Raw genomic sequence first — 7,010 nt, forward strand, 5'->3', positions numbered from 1 at the left:
TCGTCCTTCAGGATAGGTTGTAGATCCTTGATGATGCGTTGGAGAGGTTTTAGTTGGGGGCTGAAGGTGATGGCTAGTGGTGTTCTGTTATTTTCTTTGTTGGGCCCGTCCTGTAGTAGGTGACTTCTGGGTACTCTTCTGGCTCTGTCAATCTGTTTCTTCACTTCAGCAGGTGGGTATTGTAGTTGTAAGAATGCATGATAGAGATCTTGTAGGTCTTTGTCTGAGGGGTTGGAGCAAATGCGGTTATATCATAGAGCTTGGCTATAGACAATGGATCGGGTGGTATGATCTGGATGAAAGCTAGAGGCATGTAGGTAGGAATAGCGGTCAGTAGGTTTCCGATATAGGGTGGTGTTTATGTGACCATTGCTTATTAGCTCCCTCCCCCCTGCTGCTGGCGCTGGCTCATCTTAAGTGATCACTCTCCTTACAGTATGTATGATAAAACCCATTGTTTCATGTTCTCCGTGCGTGTATATAAATCTCCCCTCTGTATTTTCCACCAAATGCAGCCGATGAAGTGAGCTGTAGCTCACAAAAGCTTATGCTCAAATAAATTTGTTAGTCTCTAAGGTGCCACAAGTACTCCTTTTCTTTTTGCAAATACAGACTAACACAGCTGCTACTCTGAAACCTGTGTTAGCACTAGCGCTAACACGGGCTGCACCCCCTGCCCGTGCTCCCGTAGCCAGGCCCGCTTTCCTAGGGAAACCCCACATCCAGCCAGACACGCAGCCCCAGGCTGACGTCTCACACCCCATGCGGTGCTTGAGGCCTTTGCCTCCAGGCACAAGCTGATCGAGCATCCCAGCCCCATGGCCAGTTTGTAGACAGCGCCCAGCATAGCCCACAGCACCTGTTCATAAATCAAGAGTCAGGGCTCAGAAATCATGAGATTTGAAGTATAACAAACACTAGGATCCTCCCCCCCCCCCCCCCTCGGGTTTCTGAGCTGTTGTCGGGTTCCACCAGGGCCTGGTTTCAAGCCTCTACAACCACGGGGCACAGAAAATTATTTTTTCCAAGGGGGGGGGGGGCAGCAAGCCCAATCTCCCATAGTTACATGGTTGCAGTTCGGGCTTTAAGGAAACCTCAAACGTTACAAAACTGGTTATAAAATCCTGCAAGTTGGTAACTAGCCTAGCAGCCTTCCCTCTGCTTCTCCTTTGCTAAGCCCCAGGGCACACAGCAATTTAGTTGACCTGAAAGAGAGCTCTGGGGCCTCTAAAGCTTGCCTCTTTCACCAATAGAAGTTGGTCTAATAAAAGATATTACCTCATCCACCTTGCCTCTCTCATATCCTTGGATCCAGATAGCAATAACACCGCAAACAGCAGTTTAATTTAATATACATACATCGAAACATGGGATGGAACTTAAGTGAGAAGGACAACAATGCAGAAGGTTCCATTAAATATTTCTACCACCTACACTATCCCTTCATTATTTATAAATCAAATCACTTCATAGTTGTCTACATAGAGTTAATTCCACAGCAAGTATTTAAAATGACACTTTTTGGCAGCATGCTTCACAGATCAATGGTTCTGAACATTGTGGTTTATGCAATTCAGCCACTCAGACAATGGCCCAGAATCCCACAATCTGTTGGGGGTTATATGAACAAACAACTAGAGGTTTCTGGGTACTGCAGATGGCTAGGACTTCTGATAGACTTGCCGCCCCCCCCCCCCAGCCCTGGATTGGATCACTCCAAAAGATGGCGAGGTTACCTCTACAGGCCCTGATGTGCTACTTACCTTGCCCTGAATCTGATACTTGGCACATGGGGAAAAAAAGAGGTGCGAAGATCTGCAGTAGGGTTGAGAGAAGAGCTGTAGAGACTGCACAAACAGAAGGAGGGGGGAGCTATTCCTTCCCTCCCTTGCCCAGGTTCTTTCTGGGCCCTAGTAACTAAAAGGTTTTTCTTCTCTCTCATCAACTGGGATGTATTCCACCAACCACCCTCTTCCAATCTACTTCTAGGTTACATTCCAGACCTTGAGAAGTATTTTTCTAAAGAATTGCATGTGCCTTTGGGAGCCTGGAGGTCCCAAGTTCTAACCCTGGCATAGACACCAATTCACGATGTTACCTTGGGCAAGTTCCTTCCTCTCTCTTTCCCCAGCTGTAAAATAGGGGATCTTTGCAGCTTGGCTGCTTCAGAAAGTGTGTGTAGAGCATCTCACTATTTGCAAAGGCTGTTGAGATAGTCAGCTGTAAGGTGCTGAAGCAGGACACAAAGTACACTGAAGATGCTTAAATGGAGGAAAACGCTCTCCCATTCACAGATCTAAAAAAATTACCAAAAAATATATTTTATAATGACTCAAAAAATTCACCTTTCAGCCACTACTACTAAACATGAAACTTCAGCCCATAAGGCATTTTATGCAAAAATTTGAAAAACAGTAGCTTATAGTGAGTGCCTCTCTATTATTGGCAATACTGTAATGATGTTTAAACTGCCAATGCAATTTAATAGTTCTCAAACTATGAATATTAATTATCTAAAGTAGGGTTTGAAAGTTAGATGGCAAGGATGCTATTCACATTTCTCAAAAAGAAAAGGAGTACTTGTGGCAACTTAGAGACTAAAATTTATTTGAGCATAAGTTTTCGTGAGTTACAGCTCACTTCATCGGATGCATGAAGTGAGCTATAACTCACGAAAGCTTATGCTCAAATAAATTTGTTAGTCTCTAAGGTGCCACAAGTATTCCTTTTCTTTTTGCGAATACAGACTAACACGGCTGCTACTCTGAAACATGTCAATTCACATTTCTGTCACTGTCTTCCTGCTATGTGACTTTGGGCATGTCACTAAGCCATTCTGTGCCTCATTTGGAAAAACACTGGATAAGTGCTAAGCATTCTTAAAAGGGAGGTACTTATTTACCCACCTTTTAAACACGGATATCTAGGATCTTATCTTTCACTGCTTTAGTCATTTTAAGCCATTGCAACATGGATTTGCACACATGTAAATTGCTACAAATGCAGGGCAGTGAAAAATCAGGTAGAGATGAGTGCTAAATAGAAGTCTTCCAACCCAACCAACTGGGTTAACATGAAGTGACAATTTTTGATGTCCATTTCTAAATTGCACTAACAAAAAGTCCTGGGTTAAGAGTCTGAGAAACTTTAGAAATCACTTCCTTCTTCATACACAACATTCCAATAATTATGTTCATAAGTACAAATAAGCCAACTGAAATATGTTCTTGGTTATATAGTTAATTTTTTATGAGACATACCTTAATAGATCTGTGACAGGCCAAAGAATTTCAGTGTACTAAGTTTTGTTATAACTGTATGACTTACTGTGGAAGTACACATTTTAAGAGAAGACCATTAGTGTATAAATTTAAATAGTTTTAAGAAATAGTATTAAATGATTTGTGGTTGCATCAGTGTTTGAGGTTATGTAGGTTAAATTTGTCAGATTGTGTATTAAACATACATGTTTTGTTTGGTAATGAACACTGATCAAATTCAAACGAAGTTAGGAGTAGAATGTTGAAATTTGTGCTTGTAACAAGAAGCCAGCTCGATAGTTAACCATAGAAGGACTAGTGCCCTCTAATTACATATCACCTTTACAAATTTTTGAAGTTAACACAAATCAATAACTTCCAAAAATTTCAAGGAGCTATGACTAGGGGTAGAAAGGAAAGGATTCAAAAAGAGATCCTCAAGTATAAAAACATTTTACAGTAACATCCTGGGTTGTCTGACATTTGTAGAGTGTAAAACAAATAATACCTGTAGATTGTAGCACACTGCATCATTGTGCTTAGGCTCTGGTAGCTGTTGTATGGCAATGAAACCAGTCATAACATATATAAATAGAAAAAGGTAATTTTGAACTAGAAACCCTTTTGTTTGAACTCGTGGCTATCAGCAGCATTCTTAGGTGACTGGGAATGTCACTGTTGCTAAGCACCTGTCAACACCTTGCAAATAATGTAGGGCTCCACTACTAATTCTGACGAATGTTATAGTAGCCAGCCAATTTAACTTGCTGTATTACTTCTTTTTTGAAATTCTCCTAGCACTTATGATAAACAGGCCATTGGTTTTCAAAACACAGTTTTAAAGGGCAAGTGATGACAGCACAGAGAACCATTGGTTAGATGTCATCTTTAGCTAGACTGAAATAGATGCTTATTGATCAGAACACTTAAGACAGACTCAGTTTTCACATGACAACTCACATTACAAAGTCTGCATCAAGCCTGCTCTAATTTCCACAGGCAGTACTAGACCTACCAAAAAAGAAAGGAGATGCGTGTGACTATAAAGCTTTAGCAAAGAATCCATAGCAAGTAATAGGTGGCATGGCTGGTGCAGGGAAGTTCATGATGTACCTCCAGTTTTACTTCAAGGGAAGGGTTTCCACTCCATCCCCTTGCCCAGTAGGGTTGTTCCATGGAAGACGTTAGTTTTAAGTTCTGCTGGGGACTTCTAGGAATGCTCTCACTGGCTGCTGGCTCATTGCAATCTAGCCACACCCATGCACTTTTGGAGCTTCACTATCTCCAGGACTCTCTACACATGGATAGTTATGGCTGCAATTATGACTTCTTACCTGGCAAACTGCCTTCCACTGGGAATCTTGTGCCAAGCAGAGATGCATCATTTAGTGAATCTCACCCAATGCTTTATAATTCACCATCACAGCTGAATCTAGCCTTAAGCATCAGATTTTAATCCCCTGGATTGCCTGGAAACCCAGCTGAGTCAACTCATCTAGTCATCCAAGTAAGGCAGAAGGGTGAACCATCATCATCAATTTTCAGATTAAAGATAAGGAATTAAGTTCTGCCACTGGCCTGCTGGGTGATCCTGCACATCACTTCATCTCTGCACCTGAGTTTTCCTCTTTGGAAAATGGGAGTAATGATGCTGACCTCCTTTGTAAAGTAATTTAAGATCTCAGATGAGAAGCACTTTATAAAAGTGAAGTACATTTCTACCCCAATATTACACGACCCAATAGAACACAAATTTGGATAGAATGCGATAAAACAGCACTCGGGGGGGGGGCCTGCACGCTCCACTGGATCAAAGCAAGTTCAATACAACATGGTTTCACCTATAACACGAGGACAGCATTATATCTGGGTAGAGGTGTACTAGAAAATGTTTCTACCTTTCCCTTATTATTGGCCCAAACTTGTATATACTTGCTACCAAGCACAGTGCACACTACCATGTGTATTCCAAAAGCAATGTGTTCCAAGATCACTTCTTTTGCGCTTCGTAGGTGTTTGGTGTTTAAGTAATTTGGTGGGTGCCCTAGGTGGCACTAGGATACAACAAATCAATGCAGTCCCAGACCAAAGCAACCCATCTACAAATTAGAGGGACACCACCAATTTGGGGCAAAACATCCACACAATTTAAAAAAGCATACTACTCTACATGACATTATTTAGAGTTCTTGCTTTTAATGGCACCGTGTGTGCGTGTCAATCCCCCCATTTTGCTTGTATAGTGAAAATTTGCCTCGTTTGTTTAGCTCTTCCATATATTAAATATGAGAGAGGACACTTTTTGAAACGAGATAGCATCTGTAAAGCCAGAAGACTTGGCAGGGGAGGGTGTAGTACATAAAACTAATTAAAAATAGTCTAGATTCCAAGGCAATTATCTTTAAGAGTTGGTTTTAGAGAAGACACACCGTGGTAGCATTACTCCTTTTTTGCTTGCTGGTGGATGTAGTGGTGGACACCAGCACCACTATTATTGTCTCCCCACCTGTCTAACCTAGTTTTCAGATGTGGATCCAACAAATCTATTTTAAAGTATTTCCCCTTCATGGCTGGCCTCTACTTCTTACCTGGGATATTTGCTGCTTGATGCTCAGGCCCGTGGCTCACGTCTTCAGTACTTGCTGTCACATCTATGCCAGAATCCTTCATGTGGCCACTATGTCGCAATGGTCACAGAGCAACAGCTACTCTTCGAGCTCCTACATTTTCCCCTCAAACCTCACTCTGCTGGATCAGGTTTTGCAAAAGCCAAGCCACCCCCATCCTTAGACTGGAACTGAAGCACAACCCCTCTATGGCAGGTTATTTTGTAGAGTTTATGGGCTGGGGTAGTGGCAGCTCTCTCTGTGAGGGTTCCTGGTCACAAGCATCCATTCAGTGGCTCTTCCCTCAACCTGCCGCTCTGGAACCTGCTTTCCAGTGATCTCTCCCATCCCATGCAGCGGATGTGTCTGTGGCTCCTTGATTGGTGTTCCCTCCCACAGTACCCTTTTAGTGGGCCCTCCACCTACAAATGAAATTCACCCTTGCTGAATAAATGCTTACTAAAACTAGATTACTAAGCAGTCCAAAGAGGTCAGAGTAGACACCTTGTCTCGGACACAAGATTTTTCCTGTACTGACATCTACAAAGCTGTAAATAGTTAATTGCCATCCACCAAGATTTGTTTTAGCTGTGGTTCCTTTTTAATTTATCCCCCCCACACCCTATTTCCTATTACATAAGAACTATTAGAAAGACCCATGTCCATTGCAGAAGCAATGCTCAACATAAGCAAGGTGATGAAATACAGATAAGATCATTTTAGGAAATACGTTGTAAAATACTTTGATAAAAATTGCTGTAATATCAGAATAAAACCAAATAAAGAGGTCCTATGCATGATTATGTCTTGTTTGCAATATTTCATATGTATATACCTTTGCTTCTACAAACATCACTCCCTCCACAACAAAATAGTCTCTCCTCCATCTAGGTTCTTATACTACTCCATCACTGCAGCATTCAGATACCAGTGATAATCATAAGAACCTGAAACGGACTTCCAGGCTTAAGATACCTACATTCATTGGCCTAAATAAATATAGTGTAAAGTGAACATATATTTAAAAACAGACATGGCGATAACTTTTGTACAACAGACATTTTGATCTTGCCACAATCCATTAGTAACATCACGCTAGAACAGAGGTCCTCAAACTGTGGGGCAAATGCTCGGGGGGAGGGTG

The sequence above is a fragment of the Dermochelys coriacea genome, chromosome 1 (genome assembly GCF_009764565.3).
Source record: "Dermochelys coriacea isolate rDerCor1 chromosome 1, rDerCor1.pri.v4, whole genome shotgun sequence".
Classification (NCBI taxonomy): Eukaryota; Metazoa; Chordata; order Testudines; family Dermochelyidae; genus Dermochelys; species Dermochelys coriacea.